This window comes from Pleurodeles waltl, chromosome 12, assembly GCF_031143425.1.
Source record: "Pleurodeles waltl isolate 20211129_DDA chromosome 12, aPleWal1.hap1.20221129, whole genome shotgun sequence".
In the NCBI taxonomy this organism is placed as follows: Eukaryota; Metazoa; Chordata; class Amphibia; order Caudata; family Salamandridae; genus Pleurodeles; species Pleurodeles waltl.
In genome coordinates this window covers 396,793,717-396,819,710 of record NC_090451.1, presented here as the reverse complement: position 1 = coordinate 396,819,710, position 25,994 = coordinate 396,793,717, and positions in this window count along the sequence as shown.

Here is a 25,994-nt window from a genome sequence, read left to right as displayed (position 1 = left end):
GCCCTTGCGCTCTCTGGGGCCAGAAAACAAAGCCTGTACTGGGTGGAGGTGCTTCACACCTCCCCCTGCAGGAACTGTAACACCTAGCAGTGAGCCTTAAAGGCTCAGGTTTCCTGTTACAATGCCCCAGGGCACTTCAGCTAGTGGAGATGCCCGCCCCCCCCGGACACAGCCTCCACTTTTGGCAGCAAGTCTGGGGAGATAATGAGAAAAACAAGGAGGAGTCACCCCCTCAGCGAGGTCCACCCCTAAGGTGACCAGAGCTGATGTGACCCCCTCCTTAGAAAATCCTCCATGTTGCTTTGGAGGATTTAGCCCAATGGGAATAGGGATGTGTCCCCTCCCCAAAGGGAGGAGGCACAAGGAGGGTGTGGCCACCCTCAGGGACAGTAGCCATTGGCTATTGCCCTCCAGCCCTAAACACACCCCTAAATCTAGTATTACGGGGCAACCCTGAACCCAGGAAATCAGATTTCCTGATGACCTAAACAAGAAGAAGGACTGCTGATCTGAAAGCCCCGCAGAGAAGACGGACACGACAATTGACTTGGCCCCAGCCCTACCGGCCTGTCCCCAGACTCAAGAACCTCCAACAGCGACACATCCAGCGGGACCAGCGACCTCTGCCAACTCAGAGGACTGCCCTGCAACTCAAAGGACCGGTGGACAGTGGCTCTGTCCAAACAACAAAGAAGAAACCATCTTTAAAGGGACTCTCACCTCACTCCTGAAGCGTGAGTCCCCAACACTCTGCACCCGATGCCCCCAGTCCGTGTCCAGAGAAATCAACACCACAGCGAAGACCCCTAGGTGACTCCCACAACGTGGCCACCCTGAGACAACCTCCCTGCACCCCTACGGCGACGCCTACAGAGAGAATCCAGAGGCTCCCCCTGACCCTTACTGCCCAGTAACAAAGAATCCTATGCCTGAAAGAAGCAGTGCACCTGCAGCCCCCAGACCAGAGAGTAACCAACTACCAATGCAGGAGTGACCAGCAGTGGGCCTCATCTTTGCCCAGTCAGTAGCTGGCCTGAGAAGCCCCACTGTGCGCCCTGCCTGCATCGCCAGAGTGACCCCCGGGACCCTCCATTGAAACCAATAGAAAACCCAATACCTACTTTGCACACTGCTCCCGGCCGCCCCTGTCGCGCTGAGGCTGTATTCTGTGTGCCTGTCTGGGACCCCCCAGTGCTATAAAAAATCCCCATGGTCTGCTCCCGAGGACGAAGGTACTTACCGGCTAGCAGACTGGAACTGGAGCAATCCTAGTCTCCATAGGCGCCTAGGTTATCTGGGCCCCTCTTTGACCTTTGCACCTGACCGGCCCTGTGTTGCTAGTGCTGGGTGTTTGGGGTTGACTTGAACCCCCAACGGTGGGCTGCCTATGCCCCAGAGACTGAAATTGTAAGTGCTTTACTTACCTGCTAAACTAACTTGTACTTACCTCCCCTAGGAACTGTTGAATTTTGCAGTGTCCACTTTTAAAATAGCTCCTTGCCATTTTCTGCTAAACTCTGTACATTACTGTTTTGATTCAAAGTTCTATATTTACCTATGCCAAGTACCTTACAATGTATGTATTTACTTGAATTCTGAATCTTGTGGTTCTAAGATAAATTAAGAAAATAATATTTTTCTATATAACAACCTGCTGGGCTGGAGTTAAGTATTTGAGTGTGTGTTCCCATTTATTGCCTGTGTGTGTACAACAAATGCTTAACACTACCCTCTGATAAGCCTACTGCTCGACCACACTACCACAAATAGAGCATTAGTATTATCTATTTTTGCCACTATCAGCCTCCAAGGGGAACCCTTGGACTCTGTGCACACTATCTCTCACTTTGAGATAGTTTATACAGAGCCAGCTTCCTACAAGCTCTAGCTGTAATTTTTCAGCAATTCTGCCTATGTATTAAGAATTTCTTGTTAACACCCCTTCGGCCTGACTCAGTTTGTCCATGCTGTTTTGACAGCCCTTATTCCACACCGAACCGTTGTTTGAAGAAGGCCCTTTATGAACGTTCAACAGTCATTAAGGGGGTGCGGAATGCTAGAAAGGTTTATTAACAAGCAAAAAAAGACAGGAAGAACTTCTTAAACAACAGGGAATGGGATCAATTGAGCACTTTTCCTCAGTTTATCAGCTAACTGAGGAAGAGACCTGAAATGACCTTTTACGTACTCATTTGGAAAAACTCCCCTCATCTTAGGTTTCCCTTGATGAAGTAGAGTTAGCCATCAGACAGAGCTCGGGAGGTAAAGCTCCCCGGACAGGGAATGGGATCAATTGAGTTGGCAGCGTCACAGAAAAATAGCAAGCATTTTGGGATACTGTTAATAGGCTACATCAAAGGGATGTTCCGTCTGCTCTCCAATAAGTTAGTTTGAAATATCTCTGACACAGAGTGGGTCAAGCATTTTTCCTCAGCTTATCAGCTAACTGAGGATGAGAACTGAACTGACCTTTCACGTGCTCATTAGGAAAACTCCCCTCATCTTAGGTTTCCCTCGATGAAGTAGAGTTAGCCATCAGACAGAGCTTGGGAAGTAAAGCTCCCTGGACAGATGGAATACCAATTGATCTCCTTAAATCCAGTGTTAAGTTATGGGTCCCTCTGTTCACTAATTTGTTTAATAATGCTCTATGAATACCAAACTCCTGTTCCCAATCAATCATAGTACCAATCTTCAAAAAAGGAGGCTGTGGGTTACCCAAGTGTTATCTTCCAATTCATTGATTGATAACACATAAAAAATTGTAGGAAGGGTAATCTTTAACTGTTTGCAGAACTGGGCCTATCTTAATAACATTCTATCCCCCTGCCAGTTTGGATTTCATCCTGGGCTAGGTACAGCGGAAAAGTGTGTAAACCTATGTTTGATTGTGGAGGAGTATACTACTGCTATGTGCTGCCCACTTTAGCTTGCTTTTGTGGACCTATTTACTGCATTTGATAGCGTAAACAGGAATACATTATGGCTGACCCTTTTAGATGTGGGAGTGGAAGTCCCTTTGGTGAATTTTTTATATACAATGCATGAGGGCTCAGGGGCTAGGGTTAGATACAGCCATACTGGAGGATACCACAGACATCTTTCCTTAAGGCCGGGTGTTGCAGCAGGGGTGTATTTTGGCTCCTCTGCTCTTTATCTTTTATCTCAACAGGTTAAGTGCTCACCTGAAGGCAACCACTAGCAATGTACCAAAAATAGCCAATGTCTTGGTCCCTGTTCCCAATCAATCATAGTATATAGGCTGACTATGCCATCTTGATGGCTCGCACTCCCAATGCCCTGCATATTTTGGTTGAACCCTTCATTAGATTTATGAGGAACTCAAATCTGACAACCAGCTTTAGGAAATCTCACATAATGACATGTGGCCCGGGGACGAGAAGTATGAGGTCCCTCTGGGTTATTAGATCAGCACATGAGCTCTGTCCAAAATTTTGATTACGTGGGTGTCATTTTTGATTCGACAAGCTCTTGGCAGCCCCAAGTTTATGCTGCTCATCTCAGGTTAAACAGGGCTGCTAGGTCCCAAGTTAACCTTACTCGTAAGGATGGAAGAGGTTACATTTCTCCTTACATTAAAATTTATAAATTACAGTGCATCCTCACAGTCACTTACAGGGGAGGAGTGTGGGGGTTCCATAATTCTTCTTCTCTACAAGCGAAGGAAACTCTGGATTGTAGGCAACTTTTAAATCTCCCCCCAACTAGCTGCAAATGTATTCTGCACTTTGAGCTTAACCAACATTATGTTAAGCTGGGGCCGCTTTTGCTGTGGGTTGAAGTATGGTCCAGCATGCGACAAAGATTCAATAGGGAGGTTGTTTTGGTTTATCTCAGTCTTGATAGTGGCCTATCTATACCCTGGCTGAAATATATTAATAAGATGTTTACAGATATAGGGCTCCATGAAATCTTTAGTGCCCTGAAAAATTTGAAAAAGTTCAACAAGCGGTTAGTTAAGTCCTGTCATGTAGAGTACAAAGAATGGAGAGTATTTTTAATAAGTGGCATACATGTGATTATTATATTCTTTTAGCTTCAGGGAAGATTGCTTTATATCTGCACCTGGAACTCTCATGGTGGAAAAGGTTACTCCTTTCTTAGATTTAAGGCTGGTACAGTCTAGCACCTATTGTGTTTCCCTGATGATTCAAAGCCCTGAGGAAGCTGATTGCCAGCCTGCCCCTGAGATAGGACAGCTGAGCAGTTTTTGGTGCACTTCATGTTTTTTTTGTGTGCAAATTTTATAGGTCTTTTTTCCTAAGTTGTCTTAAACATATTTTGAAACCACTTGCTTTCCAAACCACATTTTATATTTGCAGCTGCTAGAAAGCCCCTCTGTTTGTTATAGTGTGAGTTTAAAAAAAAAACTGTAAGTCACAAAATAGTTGGCTAAGAGTATCACTTGGTTAGCTGAAGAAATTGTGGTTTGAAATTTGTGGAGGGGCTGTCATTTAGCGGCTGATGCATTTTATTGAATTTTATCTTTAAGCATTTTAAATTTAAAGAGTTTTTTTTCTTCTTCCACAGATGGAATAACAGTAGTGGGATTATTCATTATCTCAGCTGTTCCTTAATATTTCCTATTGGTTTAAGATGTAGGGTCTCCTTTAGCATTTAAAAGAGGGGGTTACTACGCCACAAACTTGATGGATATCCCTACTATTCTATTGAAGCCTATTCAACATGTAATACAGCGGATGGGATATACGTCACGTTTGTGACAGAATAACCACTCCACCAAACTCTAAATCAGGCCCTCAGTGTGTTGTGTTTATTTATTGTTTTATGCTCTTTTATGATTTTATCAATAAAATCAAATAAAGATTTCTTGAATTGAATTTAATTGAATTGATTAACTCTACATCTCATATTATTCGTCAGATTATATGTGATGTCACCATTGTTGTCTTTTGTCTTTTGAGGTCATGAGCAGTGTAGCAGCGTGGTGGAGAAAGGGCTCCTTTCAAAATGTCTTTCTTGTGAGTAATGGAACATGTGCACATCCAAAACTACTTTGTTTAATGCCATGATTTGGTAATACTATCGGCTGGCTTTAAGGTAGTATTTCAGTGCTCCTGAAATGAGAATGTGGTGTAGCCCTTCACAGTGATGCACAGTAAGGAATGTGCTATCTCTCATAATCATGTAATGTTATGTTATGATATTTTACATTATGTAGATTTGTAAAATGAACTCTCACCTGAGAGGGTATCCTGGTGCTAGCCAAGCCTACAGCCTGATGTGATTCCTCGAAGAGCCAGGTCTTTTGCCTCTTATTAAACACAAGAAGTGAGGGGAAGGAGAAGAAGGCTCAATTGCTGGTTCTGGGTTTCCAAACGTGTGGGATGTGTGCAAGCAGGAGTATGGCTGAACAGAGGTGTCTGGAAGGTTGTGAAAGCAGATGCGATTGTTGAAGTATGCTGGACACGAGTTACGCTTTGTAAGTGTGGGTGAGGAGTTTGAATTGTGCCTGTTTAGGTATGGGTAGCCAGCATAGCTCCTTGAAGTGAGGTGAGGTGAGATGTGCATTTGGCAAGGAAAGCTGAAAATGATTGTGACCACAAAGTTCTTGATTGTCTACAGCATCCTTATGATATGTTTGTTGATCCCAGAGCAGAGGGTGTTCTCAAAGTCCTGGTTATGAGTAACAAGGGTGTGGGAGATGGTTTATCAGGTGTCTGTTGGGAGACGTATGAAAATAGGTACTATGGTTGGATCTGAATCCGGTCTGGTTGGTGTTGTGGAGTTTTCAGTCATTGAGGTATTCAGTGAGGCATTTGTTGATGGTTTTCTCTAATACATTGGCTGGTTACGGAAACAGGGAGATCAATTTGTAGAGGGATCCACTAAGGGTTTCTTCAGAAAGAGGAAGACTATTGTGTATTTCTAGGCGTTTACGAATGTTGCTGAGGCAGTGCCAAGCTTGGCACTGATCTTGGGCTTGGCACTGATCAGTAAAGGTACTCTTGGGTAGGCACAGTGAGGCCAAGGGGCCAATGGAACCATGGAGTGGATGAACTTCATCATGGTGATTTCTCCCTGGGTGATGTTGGCTACAAGTTAGTTGCAGAGAGCTTGTGAAAGTGTACTTGATTTGGAGGCAGCCACTAGCTAGGTGAAAAATATCACAACGGCAAACATTTCCTTGCTTCTATTGGTACTGGTGTGGATGCGGTCCACTAAGAAGTTGCATTTAGTTGTGTGAACAAGCTGGTAGTAGAGTCTCAGGGCCAACTTGAATGTTCTCCTGTCTTTGTTGTCTTTGCTCTTTCTCCCTCTGTGTTCAATTTGTTTGCAGTGGCACTTTTCCAGCCTGGGTTCCTCTGTGTACCAACTGCTTAGGGGATGAATCTTGTTGTGTTAGATTACTTGATTGGGGCTAGAGCATCAGTTCAAGAGGTAATCCAGTTGCTGAGCTTCTTGATGGTTTCAAGGAGGCAGCTGCTGTGTTTGGGTCAGGAGGTGCTGAGGTTAGTGTTCGTATCCTTTTCTAGGATGTTGTTCAATTTGTGACTGGCTGTTCTGGCAGTGGCTCGTTGGTGTTGGGGCAGGACAGTCATGCTGCACATGATGAGGACATGGTCAGTCCAGGTGATCGTTGTGAGTTCCTTGGCTCTGACGCTGCCAAAGGAGGTGAAAATGGGTTCTACCAGGTGTTTGGCAGCGTGGGTAGGTCCTTTGACACATTGGTTGAGGCCCAGGTTTCCAATGTCGTCAAGGAGGATTTTAAGATGGGCTCAGTGGGATCTTCCAGGGTTGCCACATTGTTATAACACTACAATAGTGTTTCAAGGAATAGAGGTGTTTCAGAGAATGGAAAGAGAAGAATAGAAACTATTGTCAATGAGGAGTTGACAGTTTCTTGCTTGCTAATAACTGTGGCAGTGCCCTAATCCTATTGGATCTCTCAGCGGCAAGTGACACTGTTGACTATGATATCCTTTCAAATGAACTTTGCCATGCTGGAACTGGGGGCCGGGCTATCTCCTTTCTTTCAAATGAGAGACCTCTAAAGGTGTCTCTAGGCCCTTTCCTTGTGCCTTCTAAGAGGATTACCTGCGGTGTCCCACAGGGCTCTACCCTATGTCTTTAACTCTCCAGTTATTACCTTAGGTCTCTTGCCACCCTGATTCAGTCAATGGTCTTCAAATTATATACCTATACAGGCAACAATGAATGAATGCTTCTAATGAGTGAAGGATCTTCTCTTGACTGTTCTCTTCAGCATTGTATTTCAGATGTTAGCACATAGATAAGCAACACTTGCTACAACTCAATACAGATAAATCAATACTGGGGGTATTTGGCATGCCTCCCTGTGGCCTTTTGGACCTGACTTTGGCTCCTGCCTAACACTACCCACTCTGTGAGAACCTAGGTTTGAAAAGGATTCTCCTATCCAGATGAACTGCCATATTGCCTCTGATTCAACCTCTTGCTCATTCTATATGAGAAAAATGCAACCTATTACCCCTTATCTTTCTGAGTATGTTTGCTGTGCTTGGTTGTGGCACTGATAGGATCTCATCTTGATGACTGCATTGTTACCAATCCATCCAAAATGAGGCTGCTGGCAGTGCCATTTTTGTACCCTGCATTTTTCAGACTACCACTGTCTTCCAATCTTTTAATTGACTGATGATGATGTTGATGTATATGGATTTGCTGAGTGATCAGCTACCTAAGACTTTCCTTGTGCTATACGCTGCAGTAAGTGAAAAGGAAAATAAAACAGGGCTACTAAACATAAAGCTAGGTTTTAAGCTTTTTCCTATACAATCCTTCATCCTCTCTCTGGCGAAGTTCTAAAAAATGATTGTTCCAACCTACTGACGCAAAGAGAGAGAAAGAATGTCCACCAGATTTAGCAAGGAGTACCCTTGGAATCGTGGCTAGACAGTTATTAGTGTAACCCAAAGTTCTCAAAGGGTTGTAGTAGGGAATCCTGGAGGACAGGTAATCAGGCCCAGAGTGACTCTATGCATCAGAAGAGATGTCTTGAATAAGATCCACTTGTTCACAGGAACCCAATGCAAATTTTGCAGATGAGGAGAAATATGCTCCCTTCTAGGAGGATTAAGAGTAAGCCTAGCAGCAGCATTCTGTACAACCTATAGTTTCTTCATCAAATATTGCAGCAGACCTGAATATAAAGCATTAACATAGTCTAACCTGGACATCACCAAGGCCAATACCAATGTAATCCTTATCGGAACCAAAAGGAAGTGCAGGAATTGTTTTACAATACGCAAGATGCCAAAGCACCCATGTCAACCACTTACTTGATTTGATTATATGAATACATATTTTTGTCAAATTTGACCCCAAGTTTTTTACTGTTTCAACTTCGGTATTGGGTGGGAAATCCCTCTTGGACAGTGAACTTCTGGATTGAGATCAAAATTATGTCCCACACTAAGAACCTGAGTCTTCTCAGTATTACATTTCAATTGGCAAGAGTCCATCCAGCGAAAGACATCAGATAAGCAGGGTTTAATAGCATCCTGTTCTATTGGCTCCGCCTTACCACAGGAAAAGACAATCTGTGTATCATCAGCGTAAGAGATTATCTTGACCCCAAAAGATTCAACCAAGTCAGCAAGGGAAGTGATACAGATATTAAAAATTGTGGGGGTAGGGAAGAGCCTGAGGAACTCATACTAAGACACTTTGGCTGCCAGAAGAATAGGGAGGTAGCCAAACTTCTTGAATCCTGTCTTCAAGGAAGAATTCCATCCACTTCCAGACTTTGTCTGTGATACCGATCTCCTGAAAGTGGGCAAGCAGCCTGGCAAGCGGGACTATGTCAAATGCTGCTGACAGATCTAACAATACCAGGACATCCCTTTCAACCAAATTAATAGAGCTTTTAATTGGTTCAGAGACTTCCAAGAGGGCAGTTCTGTGCTGAACCATGGCTTGAAGTCTGATTTTTTTAACCAATTTTATTTAATTTCAGCAGTAGTACACAAACATAGTAAGATTAAATGGATCTATGTAGCATATGCAGAAGTGGTGTTCTCTTCTTACATAGCATACATGTATTGTGGCACAATATTTATGCGTCAGGAGTCGTTGGTCCTTGGTAGAAACATATAAACAAGTAGAAACAAAAGTCATATCAGTGACATTATTGCATATTGGAAAATATTGAATACTTGGTCAATTTTATCGGCTTCCCCTGGTGTGGTCATATTGCATAGTTGAATGGCATCATACACTGGGATGCTGATATGAAACCTGATATTATTGTATAGTATATGGCTCTCTTATGTAAGGAGGGGAAGGGGAGGTTGGGTTAGGGGGCCCAACTGGTCTGAGTAGTAGGACAAGGGACTAGAGTTGAGCATGGTTGATGACTAGCCATGGGGCCTAATGCCTGATTAGCTAGTATGTAGTAGCCTGCTAGAATCAATATAGTGGAGAGCTGACGGTTCACAATTTTTTTCAGTAATTAAGATGGGGAGGCAAAAGTGAGCTGGGTCTATAATTGCCAGGAACATCTAGGTCCGCGCTTGGCTTTTTTAAAAGAGGTGCAATTTTAGCCTGCTTCCAGCAGAGCAGATCTGCAACTGTAACCAAGGACTTATTTAACAGGGAGTTCATGATGGGGCTGATGGTGTCTACTTCCAAAGCCAGGATGGAAGGGAGACAGGGATCAGAAGGGGAATTCTGACTTGAGATTTAGAATAGCCACTCTGGAATCTTCCAGAGAGACAACAGAATATCAGCTTCTATAGTCAAAGGTATACATAAGCTATTCTGGATTGCCTGTATTTTGCTGTGAAAGAACGAGGCCAGTTGTTCACACCACTCAGCCGAAGGAACCTTGCAGCTGCATCCGAGAAATCTTATACGATCTTGAAAAATTCTCTAGATTTATTTCCGGTCCTTTCAATCCTTCCTTCATAGTACTCTCTCTTCGTAGAGTTTATCGAAGTCACATAATTCATGAGTGCCTTTTTATGCAATGCTTTGTTCTCTATATTGTAGTTTTTTCTAAGTGCCCTTTCTTCCTTTTTGCATATTTTATCTCTTGTTTTAGAGTGTCACAGAACTAGGGCCAAGATGTCCTATTTCTGCTTGGCACATGACTTGGCAGAGGGGCCATTTTCTCCACTGAGGTACACAGCTAATAGCCAAGCGTGTCATTTTCAATGGAGTCAGAAAGGATCAGCTTGTTATTTTCTAGGGCAAGCAACAAGCTGTTTTGAGTAATCTTAGAGAATGGTCTAGTAAGGCGAGAAGCAGCATGATCACCTACACTACCCTAGGACAGATGGCCTAATTGAGTTGTATCCAATAATGATCCATTCAGGGTAGAGGAGTTGAGTCCAGTAGAGACATACTAAGATATTAGAAAACTAAACCAATTGTATGACCCCCCCCCAAATGAGTGGAGTTCATAACCAGCTGAGAGAGCTCTAATGGGGACTTGATGTCATTTAGGGTCCGTGTATCTTTATTGGATAAACAGTCCCAATAAATATTAAAGTCCCCAAGAATAAAACAGTGGGAGAAAGGCAAAAGAATATATGAGGTTGCTTCATTAAAAGAGTTCAAACAGGGCCCAGCCAGTCCCGGAGGTCTATTAATCAGAAGGCCCCCTACCGCCTCTGGGGCATTCAAGGAAAGACAAAATCCCACCACCTGTGCTTCCAAGAGTTCTGTAACTGAAAAAGAGGAGCAGGCATAGACATCTTTATATATAATAGCAATGCCTCCACTTTTTCCATTACCTCAGTAAAGCTTCTGCATCTTGTAATCAGAGGGAATAGCCATTTCTCCCATTGGATTAGAAGAGGCCGACAGCCAAGTCTCAGTTATAAATAATATGTTGTGGCTCTTGTACAAGAGAAGGTCATGGACAAATAATGCACGCTGTTGGAGGGAGCAAACAGTAATAAGAAATACTTTAATTGGACCCTTGGCTTTAGTAGTGGCAGTGGGATGACATATATATCTTTATAGTACAAGGTCTAGACACCAACATAAAGTCACAGTGGCAACACAAGGTGTCGATAGACAACACCTCGGGATGCTATCTTAGGGGGCATTTCATAGAGGTATTAAGGGCTAGTAAGGCTGCTTTCGAAAAAGGCTTTCTGACCTCTAGGGCCAGATTTACAAGGCCCTACCATTACCGGAGCGCACTTTTAGTGACGCTACAGTGGCGCTATTCACTGCACATATTTACAAGGAGGCGTTAAAAATGTTGATACTTTTTTAGTGCTTTAGGGCCAGATGTATCAAGCTCCCGGTATGCATTTCTAAAACAGTGAATTTTACGAAATCGCTATTTTAGAAATGCAAAATTAGATGTATGAAAACTGCGAATCAGTAATAGCGATTTCTCAAAATTTGGAATCGCAATTTGCAAGTTGCAAATGCAGAATCACAAAAAGTAGCAAATAGGTATTTACTAATTCCAAATAGCGAAAACGGTAACCCGGAACAGCCTGATGACATCACAACTAGGAAGTGAGTCAGCCCATGCTGTTTCCAGAAGCCTCTCCCACAGGAGCAGGCAGAGAGACCCAGCCAAGCACCTGGGAGGCAGCCTTGAGAGCCAGCCAGGACCAAACAGGATCATGGCTACTGATGGGAATGTGCAGGAGAAAGGAGACAGGAAGCACAAGCTCAAATTCAGTGAGCAGGAGCTGGAGGTGCTTACCGAGGAGGTGGTCAGGAACCACGACAAACCTTTTGGGAAAAACTCACTACAGGTACCTGAAAGTGAGAAGAGGAAACTGTGGTCAGACATCCAGACCAAAATATGCGCAGTGGATGTTGCGCAGCGCTCCGTCAAGGAGATACACAGGCTATGGTACGACTTGCGTTCACGTGCCAAAGAGAGGGTAGCCAGCAGGCTAAAGGAGGCAAGGAGCATCGAAGGAGGACCACCCACCCAGACACTGTCCACACCAATGGAAGACATGGTGGAGTCCACACTGTTTCCTGAAGCTGTCAGTGGTGTTAATGACATTGACACCTCAGGCACACCCAGCACCAGCAAAGGTAAGGGCAGTAATAATGTGTCTCCCCATATGTGCATGTACAAATGCCCCTTAGAACATAGCTATTGTCACTATGCAGTGTGATACGTAATCCATGCCACATCTTACATACAACACAACAATGCCTTATGGGAGTGGTAGTCCACACCCCTAAAGTGCAATTACCACAGAAATATCAATATAGTGTTAAACCAAATAGAGAAACAACACAAAAGACTCTTAGTGATACTATGCCAGTGTACATTTAATACTATTATGCAACTATCTGAGTACTAATAAAAAATGACATGCTGCCCATTGTTGATGCAGATGTTCCGGGCCCTGATGCAGCAGAAGGTGGAAATGTGGGGAATAGCAAAACTCAGCCACAGTCCGACTCAAACACCAGTGAGTCCTTCATACATGCACCAACAAGACGGAGGACAAGAGTATAACCTGGACTCTGATGAAATGCCAGATGAAGTACCCACACCACCCCAGAGGCTAGAAGCACTGACAGACAGCAGTCCCTGCCTCAGCGTCAGTCCACTCCCCTCAGGAGACGTCGCAAAGCAGGCAGACAGTGCACAGAGGAAGGTGAGGGCCCATCATTGTTTGGCGGCCTTGAGGCTTCCGTGCTGAAAGTGCAGAGCCTGCAATGTAAACACATGAGGTCAATGCACAGGCAGTTGGTGCCAATCAATCATAACATGGGCACAATGCACAGGCAGTTTGAGTCTCACAATAACAACATGGGATCAATGCACAGGCAGGTGGATGCACTCAATGAAAACATGGGATCAATGCACAAGCAGTTTGAGTCTCTTAATGAAAACATGTGCAAGCTGCATGAGGGACAGCAAACAGCAGCAGAAAACGCAAAAGAGATGACAAACGCCATTAGGGAACTCTGCACTGTGATGCAGCAGGAGCATGTCAACCACCATAGGTGCCATCACCAATTGATGGGCAGGTTGGATGGGTTCTGCAGATTTGTCAATCGGCTCACTACCACAACTGCCTTGATATCACGACGTGCTGTGAGCATAGAAGTAGAGCTGGCACATTGTAGATGGGACGTAGCACAAGGATTGGTGCAAATAACCAATGTTTTGGAGACAATGCAGAACGATAGAGTGCTACAAACAGCGAACTGGGTGGTGGGGATAGTGAGGAGCTCTCTAGCCTCAACAGTCTCACAGCCCCTGTGATGGATCCTAGGCGTCGCAGTACCAGACACAGTACTGTCTTTGAACCCGCTACAAGAGGTGCTACAGAGGCCACTGAGCACTCAAGTGGAGTGTGTGGACATAGGAAGCAATGTTGAGGGGTACAGAGGATTTGCTGAACATGTAACAAAGCAGTTATACTATGATGCTAATAGTGTGACATTGTTAATCACACCTGTTGTGTATAGTGCATAGCAATGTCCTAATCACACATATATTACCTGAAGTCAAGACAATAATGATGCTACCTACAGCAATACATAAAACAGACGTGGCATTGTCATTACTTACATCAGAAATAGTTGCACGTGATCTCAGCACGTCTTTGTCTGCCCTCTGCTGCACTGCTTCTGTCTGCTGGGTGAAGGGGTGGCAAGGGATCATCATCCTCATCTGAGTATGGCTCGGCGGGTTCTACAGGTATGCCCCTCGTTGTCCCGATGTGTGCAACATGGCACAAGTAGCCACGATTTTGCATTTTGTTTCAGGGCTGTATTGTAGTGCACCACAACTCTGGTATAGGCGTTTGAAGCGGCTCTTCGGCAGGCCAAAGGTCCTCTCAACAACGCTGCGGGTTGTCCTGTGAGCAGCATTATACCTCTTTTCGGCTGGCGTTTCAGGACTCAGATAGGGCGTCAGTATGAATGACCGCTCAGCGTAGGCACTGTCTCCTGAATAACAGGAGAGTAAAATGAGTAATTGTTATCCGTGACATCTCATATACATCAATGCGACATTGTCAACTTTTAGATTACCCTGTAGGTATCCTTCGCTAAACTCCCCAGCAAGTAGTCTTGTGTATATTCCACTGTGCCAACAGATGTAGGAGTCATGTGTGCTACCTGGGTATCTGGCAACGAGATCCGTTATAATGTTGGAGGCATTGATAATTACTTGTATGTTCATGGAATGTGTACTTTTACGGTTCCGATAAACATACTCTGTGGCCGATGGTGGACAGATAGCTACATGTATCCCATCGATGGCACCTATTACATGTGGGAATTGGGCAATCTGGTAGTAATCAAATTTTGCCTGTAGCAATTCCTGTGGGGTGTTGGGGAATCTTATGTGCTGTTGAATTTTGCTCAGCATGGCATTGAGAAATGCATTGAAAAAGAGTGAGAGAGCACGCTGTGAGACCCCTCCAGCTGCTACTATGACCCCTTGATAGCTCCCTAAGGCTAAAAGGTGCTGGGAGAATAATACCTGCACATGGGTGGGTATGCTATTGGTCCTGTGTCTGTTGCGCTGCTGTATGGGTTGTAGATTAGCTATCAGGACAAGTATAATAGCTGAGCTTAACCTGTACTTATCATATATCTCTTCCTCTGTCTGGTCAAAAAGGGTAATGCACACTCTAAAAATGTGCTCCTGTCTCCTCCTCCCTCTCCTCAAACCTGCCAGGATCCTCATCCTCCTCGCCATCATGTAGAGTACAGCTATTGTGGAAAAGAGGCTGAGTCATTCTGGGACTCTTTATATAGGTTGCACCTGTTTACCACCTGGTTTGACTTTGTGGTAAATTGCACGTGCAAAAGCCATTCTGCGAATACTCGCGATTGTTGATGCATTGCATTGCGAGACGGAATTTGCGATTTGCAGAATGCTTATCGCAAATAGCGACGTGAATTTGCGAATCGCATTGTGTGATTCGCAAATCCAGATCGCAATTTGTGATTCGCAGAATGCGATTTGCAAATTCATTTCGCTATTTGTGATACGCAGAATAAGGCCCGCAAATTCATGTCGCAGTTGCAAGGAATCGCTATTTTAGCGATTCCTTATATTTGCACTGCAAATGCCTTTCATACATCGTGCAAGGTGATTTGCAAATGGTGAAATTTATGGATTTGCACCGTTTGCGAATGCAGAATCCTGTGATACATCTGGCCCTTAATTTCTAAGGGGCATTTCAATAGGAGGAGTTCAGGGACCCTAGAAAGAGTATTGTTTCAACAGTATGGTCCAGATTAACAAAGACTTTCCGCTGGGCTTGCATCACAAACGTGATGCAAACTTGTGCAATTTTTCTTTTATGTACCTACTAGCACAACTTGTTTTGTGCTAGAAAGTGCCCTCAAAGAGTTGCTCTGCATCACTCTGCATCAATGGGGTGTTCCATGAATGGAACATGGGCATTCTGATGCAAGCACTCTTGGTTGCTGACACAAAGCCCTATCTACTAATAATAGTAGACATGGTTTTGGGCGAAAAAATAGTGTCACTTTAAAACAGGAATTAAAAAGGAGAAATGCTTTTATTTCACCTAACGTTTCCCACTTCCCATGTGTGCTGCACTGTACAGCACAGAAACAAAGTGGGAAAAGTTTTGAAGTTAGTCTACGCCTAGAATTTTGTACTGGAAGGGTCCCCTTCCAGTACAAAACCTATACTAGACACACAGACACTTTTGCACTATAGTGTAAAGGTGTTTGATTTGCGCTCAGCAGCCTGCTAGTGCCCCCGCACTATGTAGAGACCAGGATAGTGCCATATCTAATTAGACACAGTGCTTTTCTGCTCTCTCCTTGGGCCAGATGTATGACATTTTGTTTTGTGACTCGAAATATGTGATCCTTTTCGGGATTGTAAATTGCGAGTCGCAAAACAAAATGTATAACAGTGCAAAATACACTGTGATTCCCAATGGGGTCACAAATGACTTTCCTCATCAATATTCATGAGGTAGGTTGCAATTTGCGACTGCATTGCATATGGCGGCACTCAGGGATGCTTTTTAAATAAAGCATTTTTTTCCCTTTAAGTACTAAAAAAAAGAAAAGCTTTCTTTTCATTTTTTCCAAGTAAGCAGTGGTTCATGGACCACTGCCTGCTCTGAAAAAAGTTTTGCGCCCCCATTCATAAAGTGGAAGTGATCCCTTGTCGTTTGAGAATGGTTATCACCAACCTGAAGTTGGTGTCAACTGCAAATGTTTTGCGACCGCATTCACAATTGCAAAACATTTATACATGCCAGTGCTATTCAGTTTTAGGAAGGGACGCCCTAAACACGCCCCTTCCTAATACTGAATTGCAAAAGCAAAATGCATCTTACCGGTGGTAAACGGACCGGTAAACTGGTTCGTACTTCTGGACCCTTGTCACAACACGCAGTGCAAAAACTTTGGTTGGTGAGCTGCACTGAGTGACCCTTCCGATGAAATGTGGGCCTGCGCTTCTAGCGATCAGGGAAACCTTAAAACACCTTTTAGTAAAAGAATGATAAAGAATGTATTTCACAAATAAGAACTACAGCTGCAAAACGTTGGCACGTGTTCAGGAGCAGTCTTGACTGAATGATTTGCACAGTTCCAATGCCAGGTCTTGGTCCCAGAGTGCACCGCGCGAATCTCCATCCAGTGAAAGGTTTCAAAGCATCCGAGCTTTTGTTTATTTTGAGGTCACATCAAGTCTCTGTCACTCTGAAGTGAAAAGACTGAGGTATTTTGATCTAACTAAGAGTGACAGAAATTGCTTTTTACAACCAATGTGATCTACGAGCAGCTCAATGTCCTGCGGCATTGGAGTGTTTTTAAAGATTAGGTAGTGCGTCAGACTAAGTGAAGTAGTTCAGCTACCTTTAGAGCAGTGTTGCTGTAGCTCTTTTACTTTAACCCCTTATTAGATGATGCAAGGTTCTTCTACTATAAAGTTTACAATAATTGAGACGGAAAGAAGCTGTATATATTTTTCCATTATGAAAGTGAAAGAAGACATGCTAGTTGTTCCCGTTGTAAATGCCCTGGTATGAAATTTGAGGTACCTTACACATAGCTGTAGATCAGAGAATAAGAAATGCATTTTATTAGCATACAACATATCATTGACTGTTGTGCGTTGTAACTTTAAGTTCTAATGGGCAGGCTGATGTCTATGGTTGGAGGTTGAGTGCCTCACCTGGGGTCATATACATTCTACTATTCCCTACCCGCATAACTGTGGGTGAAGTTTGAAGATTACGTTTTCCCTCTATGATGTTTCGTAGCTGTGACAGATTGTGAGACTATTTGTTGCATGTAGAAGTAAGACTAATATCACGGGTTAGCCCTGCGGGTGAAATCTAGGTCTTACAGGCAGCCCACCTAGCTATGCATGCATGTGACAGCTATAGCAGTGTTGTCTTGTACAAAAAATAGACCTTGTGCCCTTTCACATTCCCTTCATGTTTGTTTTTCAGCCTCGTTTTGTAATGCATTTTTTATAAATCTTCTAGTACTTGTCTGGGGTGTATTGTTCCTGCTCTAGGTGCTATTCATTTTTTATTAGGTCGAGCACAGCAGCGTGCAAGCGCTGCTTTTCCAACGTGTTGGTATGCATCTGGGCTTTTAACAACACCCACCTCATGCCCACTGGTACAACTCGTTCGTGGGCTTGCCCTTCAAACATCCTTTGATGACATTGGTAAATGGTTTACGTTGGTTCCTCTTTGGGGAGGTTTTGTTGCCACCTTGGCCATTGCCCCTGTTACATGGCTAATTGCACTTTTCTCAATAAGTTTGACTGAGAGCAAACTTCTTTTTCCTTTTGTGTGCCTCTTCACGTTGATGCTCATGGCTGCCGTGACACTGTGAATCAGCTCGCTTATGTGGAACTGTTTTACTTTTCATTTTACATTTATGTGGCAAGAAAAGTCCGGATAGGTGTTTACAACGCTAATAGCTCCAACTTGAGGAAATGCGAGACCCATTGCATTGCAAATGCTTGTTATTATTAAATATCCCACAATCATATAACAGAATTCAAAAGTTTTCAAATCCACAATAATTCATCTAAATCAAACTTTATAAAACATTAATTCAAGACTTTTGGGGTATAAAGATACAGTATGTAGAAAAATAGTTTATTTATAATCATCAAATCTGAATCCGTGTCATTTGTAGTCCAATGAACATGTAATGTTCAATGGGGGAGCCAACTAGCCAATGCAGACCAAATCCATTTGCCACGGGTCATGGGTCTTTCCCCTTTACAGTTATAAAAACATTGTTCCTGATTAAATGCAGACGATAGACATCCAGAGATGAATTGTATGGGGTTCAGTATTTTTCCATACTGTTGTAATAAGAAGACAAGCCATTGCAAGTGCAATAAAAATAAAATACAATTCATTTAGCTCCCCTTCAAAGGAATGGTCAAACCTAAGGAGCAACATACTGGGGATGATTCGGATTTCCCTCCCAAATAACTAAAGGAAAAAATACTAAATTCCCTTTAAAAGCAGTTGCAGCTTGTCACAACTAAAAAACATATGTGGCAGGTTTGCTGGGCCTTCCCCACATCTACGACACTTATCATCCTTACTCTTACCCTGTCAAAAGAGTCTATCAAGAGTGTAATAAAGTCTGAAGAGGGTCTTATAGTGCTGCACTTGAAAGCTGGATGAAAGCAGAGCTTTCTGTCCCATCACAAAGGCTGTTTGCATTTCCTCCGTTTCTTCCTCCAACTTCGGTTTCCAGATACTTTCCAGTTGCTCAAGATCATCAGGTAAAGTATTAAATAGATTCTATAGCTAGGCTCAGTTCTATAATCTGATTGCAGGATGGCATCCAGTAGGGGGATCTGTTCCAAGGAAATAGTTCCCTAATTAGTACTGTTCAAAAAATCCCATAATTGCTAATATTTAAAAAAGGTATGGGGATTTAGGCCCTCATTACAACCCTGGCAGTCGGTGATAAAGCGGCGGTAATACCGCCGACAGGCCGGCGGTAAGAAAAATGCAATGATGACCACGGCGGAAACCACCAACACATACAGCCACTTTAACAATCCGACCGCCACAGCGGTAGCAACAAACACCACGGTGGTAACCGCCAACAGCCAGGCAGAAAACAATGTACCTTTCCGGGGCGGTTGCCAACGCCTTCAAAAGCACGGCGGAAACAGTACACAGAAGGAAAACGACTCACCTCTTGACACACAAGGACGAACCAGGACATAGCTAACCCCAATCGCCTACAGAAAGTCCTTCCTCCCCTCATGACCCTGCATGCAAAATTAAGGTAGCCCATCAACTTTTGAGCAGTTCGCAGGTCAATCTTGCGAAGCACGCGCACCATGGCCAGAAAATCCAGCATCTCTTTTACCTTCAGTGCCGGCAACCTAGCCATCAAAGTGTTTGTGTCCAATTCCATACCCAGAAAGGTTAGGACTGACAGCGGCCCTTCTGTCTTTTCTGGAGCCAAAGTCACTCCCGTCCGCTGAGCTAGTTCCTGAAAGGCTGTCAACGTTCACCCATAGGCCCCAGAAGTGGCTGTCCCTACGAATAGAAAATCACCTAGATAGTGGGTCACTGTCCGGTGCACACTTTGCCTGAGAAAAACCCACTGTAAGAAGGTACTGAAGGTTTCAAAAAGTTCACAGGAGATTGCACAACCCATGGGCAGCACCCTGTCAACATAAATGGCCCCATCCAGCTGCATACCCAGGAGGTCAAAATCCACTGGGTGTATCGGCAGGAGCCTGAAAGTAGACTGGATGTCGCATTTTGCCATCTCAGCACCTCGCCCACACCTTCTGACCAACCTGATGGCATCATGCACCGATGCGTAGACCACTTTGGTGTCTTCTAGTACGATAAAATCATTAACAGATGCTCCCTCTGGCCATGAAAAATGATGAATCAGCCGGAACTCGCCTGGTGCCTTTTTGGGCACCACCCCCAAGGGGGATATCATCAAGTAGGCACTTGGCCAGTCGTAAAATGGCCCTGCAATTCTCCCAAGCAACACTTCTTTCGCCAATTCGGCCTGCACCACCCGTGGCTGTTCTGTGGCAGACCGCAAGTTGTCTGCCCATCTCCTACCTCGGGGACCCTAGTAGCCTCTCGGAAACCTTCTCGAAAGCCCCACTCCAACTTACAAGCCTTATCGGAATCTGGATAAATGCTTTACCAAGGCAGCAGGGTCTCCAGCCTAATTGGCGTACGACCCTCTTGGTGCAGAAGCACCCTGCATGCCCCATCCTTTGGACGCCCTCCATTGCTCTGCTGGGCTGGAGAGGGAGAAACGTTAGGTAACTGGATGATGACCCTGCACTTGGAGCAGTCATGTTTAAACCTACAGGGCTGCCGTGAACAGAAACCTTTATTGAAGTTCCTACAAGCCCCAGTGGTGGGCACCGGGGTCTTATTACCCACGCCCGCCCCTCCCTGGGCAGGACAGGACTGAAAAGGCTTGTAGACTACAGGCAACCCACTTGCAGTATGCGTGGACGCAGAGGATTGAGCAGACAACATCCATTACATCCATAGTTCTGGATCTACATCCCCCCATGGCTTTTCAGGATTGACACTCACCCTAGCCCTGAACTCTTCGTCATAGCTCAGCCATGGGAAACCTCCAAAATGCATCTGTGCCTTCTGTATCATATCCATATATTTGAAAAGCACTATGGCTCTGTCTGGGTATTTTTCACAATAAATGCTGGCAAAGATCAAAAAGGGCGACATCCAATTATCCATCGTGATTGGAACTCTAGGCCTGCGTGCTAGTTCCCACTCCTCTTCCTTGGATCCCTCCTTGGCCTGAATATCCCTATGCAGGAGCTTAAAAACATGCACATATTCGTGTTTCCAAATTCTCGCTTTGGTTTTGTCCACCACATGTGATCCCAGGGGCATGGCCAAACCCATGTAAGGGAGCCGCTTCCTATGACTTCCCCCCTCCTTGTCGTCAGCCCCCGTAACCTCCCCTGACTTCTGAGTGGCCGTTTCTGTAACCATTATGGAAGTGGCCTCCTTAGCCTTAGTCGTGTCCCCACCTTGCCCTATCCCAACCATGGTTGTCTCAAGCACTGAGCCGTCCCCCACACTAATGGACTTACGCATGCATAAACCACTGGTGACCGCCCGTGACCCCAAACCGACCACCATCTCCCCTTACCTCTATCCTGTGCCCCCAAAGGCTGTGCAACCTTATTCAAAATCCGACCCCGCGCCATCACTTGCCGCACTCCAGTTGGCCTGTCAGCCGACCCGGTGTCCTGTAAAACAAAAGCAGAAGAAGAGGTTGCGCCGCACTTGCGCCCTCGCCCCCCCTTTGACACCGCTCACCTCCTCCCCACGAATCTCTCCATCTTCCCATTCATCCCCTTCTTCATCATAATCGAACTCAACCTCATCATCAACATCCCACTCACACCTGTTCGCGACACTGCCCTTCGGTCTTGCCGACCTCTCAGCGGTTACTTCTTGCCCCACATGGCGCAAACCATCCGTGTGATACTCACGATCCAGCGGTGTACAGAAGGCCGTCGAAGACCCCTTTATTGCTTCAGACCAATGTGCCAGGGCCATGTTGCGACCCGGTGGTGTCGCCTTCTTTCTGCCAACCTCAGCTGCTGGCATTATTCAGCTTCTCCCCACGTGGCCGTGTGCACCACTGGGGTTCCCGTGCAGACTGGTCCCCCGGCCACACATGCCTCCTGACACCTCCCTTCCTCTACCTGTGGCACCCATACCCAACTACCGGCACCTGAACCAGACGGCTGTGGCCCCCTGGCATCGGGGCCCTCTGTCGCCCCCTTACTCAGCCTACCCCAGGCCCCTGCCTCCTCCTGGTCCTTACACAACTGGGCCCATCTTGCCTCAGTTTCCGCAACAACCCGACGTTGTTCTCTAATCCTGGCTTCCTGGTCCCAGCCTCCCTGCACCTGAGTACCTGCAAGAACTGGGCCCTCAGGCCCTTCCCCCACCCCAAACTTGGGCTTCTTGCCTTGCCTGTTCACTGTCTTGGGCTTGGCAACCCCCCTTGCCCTTTGCAGTGTACTTGCCGTGTTTTTTGACCGGGGCCCCAGGGCCCCCAATGTGGGCTGGGTCCTCCTTAGGGCAAGACAAGTCCAAAGGGGCCCACACACTGCTGGGCCCAGGTATGGGCTGACCACCTGTCTCTGGGTGAGTATCAGGGCCCTCTCCCCTAACCATAACCATCTGGTCCCCTGGGGACCCAACTTGGGAAAAAAATGGGCCTGCCTCACCTCTGGCCCCTCTAGCTCCTGGCCTGGACCTACATCCCCCGCATTATGTAGCTGGGGGCTTGGAGCGCTTTGGGCTCGCCCCCCTGAAGGGTTAAATGACTCCTGGGTACCCTCCCTGTCCCCTTCCCTCTCTGGTCATGAACATGCAGCAATGACTGCCGCTACCCGGCTCAACGCAGCCCGCGTCCAGGACACCAGGCCTGAGTAGATCGGATCGGCCAGCTTCACCCAGGACGTGAAGCGCGGCCTTTACCGCCTCAGCGTCGTGGCTGGTTGCCATGGTGCTGAGCGGTGATAGCGGCGGAGAGCCGCGTATGCAATTTCAAACGAGGCCGTGAGCCTCACTAGTACAAAAAGAAACTTAACCGCGCGCACTCGCCAGAATAAACAAAACACCCCACGGACGCCAAATTTCACCCCGCTCAAAGGTCGGCGCGGAAAGAGGCCGATCCCTCCTCCCACACCCCTTTTAACCCTTAAACCTTAAACCCTTCCCCACTTACCTGGAGCCTATCCCGATCTTTTGCGCCACTTCCTGTCCTGCCGAACGTGCCCGCGGAGAGACTAGAGTGAGTCTCTCTCTCTCCGCGGGCCCCTCCCTAATTAACCTGAAAAAGTTCTTGCTTATTAATGGTATAGAGCTCTGTAAAGTTGGAAACCGTCCCCTCCCTGCATTGATCTACATAGATGAGGCAGTCTTATTAGCAAGAGGTGCGGAATGGCTACAAAAGCTTATGGATCAATTTGTGACTTTTATGGACAACCTGGACCTGCCCACTAAGTGCAGTAAGTCACAAATGATAACCAGAAATTCTCCATATTTAATTTGTTTCGCTACCTGAGAGTCTTGTTTGATTCTGAGTGCACTTGGACCCTCCCCCCTAAATTTAAAAAATAATTTATTTATGCAGGCAATTGGTTCTGTTGCAGATTTTGCTTCTATGAGGGTGAAACAAACTGAATGTTTTAATGATGATTTACCTGGCAGAAATGGTAGAGGTGGTTGCTTTTAATAGTGATATATGGGGTTACATTGATTGCACAAATTTGCAGATTGTGGAGAATAAATTTGCTAGACACCTTCATAATGTTCCCCATAGCATAGGTGCGTCTATTATTCACCAAGATGTGGGTCCTAGGACCAGGTGTACGTAGCTATTTTCATGTCGCAAACGGCCCGATTCGCAAAATAAGGACATTTGCAACATGAAAATAGCATTTTAGAATGTACTGATAAAGTTTCTAAATCTGATCTGGTCTGGACAAGGAAGACTTTTTGGTCTTAGTGCCAGGCCAAAAGAGAAGCTCAGGAATCATCTCAGCCTTCTGTAACAGTGCAAATCTCTTGAAAACGGTCTTACACGTAGATACTCATCTCCTATTAATTGCTGATATGAATCATAGGGCCAGATTTAAGAAAAATGATGCATAACAGCGCTAGCTCAATTGTGCGTTGTAGTGAATCCTATTTTTAAAAAAATAAGATGACAGGAGTTTGCTTAGCCTTTGGATCGCAGACTCGTGCCCCTGTCACCTAGTGACTTTTAACCTACTTGGCTTGCTCAGTCTTAGCCAATTTTTTAAAATTAATTCTTCTAAGGTGGCTGCTGTGTTTATAGTTAGGCCATTTGTTTAAGTTTATGTTATTAGTACCACTGGGCTAAGGCATCAAATCGAGCGACAAAGACAAACGAACTGTAGGTGTTCACATTAGGTACTTTCCCTCTTCACGCTTTTGAGGGAATTGTTTATATTAATTACCGTCCCAAGCATGCTGTGTTATCTATTTTTTGGTAACAACCTACGTCAGGACTCCAAGTAGATCTGTATAAATACACCTCCCTTTTGACAGAAAATCAGAGGGGTTCCGACAGATACCTTTGTTGCTATTGATGCTGCATGTCACGTTGACGCTGACCCGGACTTCGTGTTCCTATGGAGTCTGAGCTAGAGACCTCATTCCAAGGTAACAAGGGTTGGGAGCTCTTCTCAGGGATATGGAATTGGCAGATTAGGTTTAACATACCCAGCTCTCCTTTAGGTAGAATGTTAGGTCTATCAGAATAGGGTAATAGGACATATTATGCACTCTATGTCTTTGCATGCTACTGCAAGATGGTGGGGCTCTTCATAATCATGAATCTTGTTTTTACAATTCTGTCTCTTGCACTGTTCATTATCCTAATCATTGCAGCCCATGCAATTTACCGCAGATTGTGTTGAATACAAACTATTGAAACATTACTACATCTTTGTTATTGCCTGTGTTTGGTTGAGACGTGATGTATCTATGAGAAAGGGGTGATCTCCATTTAACCATGACACTCCATGAGATGTCATACTCTTGAGCCCATGTGTAAAGACTGCCACAAATCATCTTTAACTGTTTGGGTTTTTGGTGAGGTACTGCTAGTGAGCCGTAAGGGTTGGGACTACAGTTACGACTTGTAGGATAGGCATAGTAACCTACAAACATAAGTACTGTCATACTGTTAAACCAGCGGTCTTGCCTAGAGCAAGAGTCCAACTACGACATGGCACCACCAACGATGGTGATTAGGCACTAATTTACAGACACCCCGACTATCACTGTCTCACAGACAACAGGTACCCTAAGTACCATTATATGGAGACGTCCGTGGTCTTTGGGAAGATCCTCCTCAGCTGAACAGGGAACACCTAAATAGGCTGTAGGTTGTTCGAGTTCGAACTCATAAAAAGGACTATACTCCCCACTTGGTGTTCCATCTCTTATACCCATCTTGTCAAATATGGTAAACGCCATAGACATTCCTGAGAATGCTAAACAAGCATTACCATTACATCTAGTAGCGCATGGCTTAACAGATGGGGGCGGGAATGTTACATTCATAGTAGAAGTTAATGAAGCTTACCAAACAGAAACATTCTACTTCTGGGTCAACTTTACTGAGGAAAAGCCGCAGGTCAGTCACATTTCACACATATGCCACATATGTACCTCAATGATATCAAGCATACCAGTATCATGAAATACCGCTCACTTATCAAGAGCATCAGAACTGGTTCAAAGGTGCCCTACCACATGTAATTCAACTTGTGAGATTAGGTTCCTTAGGTAATGATGGACCAACGTGGCCCATGTTTGCCACATACACACCTCACCCAGGTATACAAAATATGCAAGCAGCAGATCTACAAAATTTATACGATGAGATCATAGCACTATACAGATGACTTGTTCAGTTCCTAATGAGGACTTTGAACACAACACCAGCGCGTCCAGCACCACCAGCACCTGCTGGATACCAATTGGCTACTGGGATTAATCCATGAACAGTACATACTATTATGGGTAAAGTACCCACAGAACGGGAGAAATACCATTCTGGATAGCCCAGAAAACAAATCAGCTGGAAGCTGTTTTTTCCCACATGGGGTACAGTCTTTGCAGCAATATATACCACCATGCAGGGTATCCCGACACTTGCCAATTTACCGGAAGTGTTAAAACAAATACAGAATGAGCATGGGGCAGCATCTGCCCTAGATTTGGGGATAAAATTAATGCGTAACTTCGACGTAGTTTCCTCAATAATACTCAGTAAAATTAAAGGGGAAGCAGTAGCATTGGCTATAAACCAGCGTCTCCGAGAAACTCCACATTTGGAACAGGAGAGACAGCTACCAAAAATGATTTCCGATACCTATACTAGTATAGGACGGGATAGTCTGGGAGCCAAACCGAAGAAGCTAGAATTACAGAGTACCACCCTTAAGGAAGGTACAA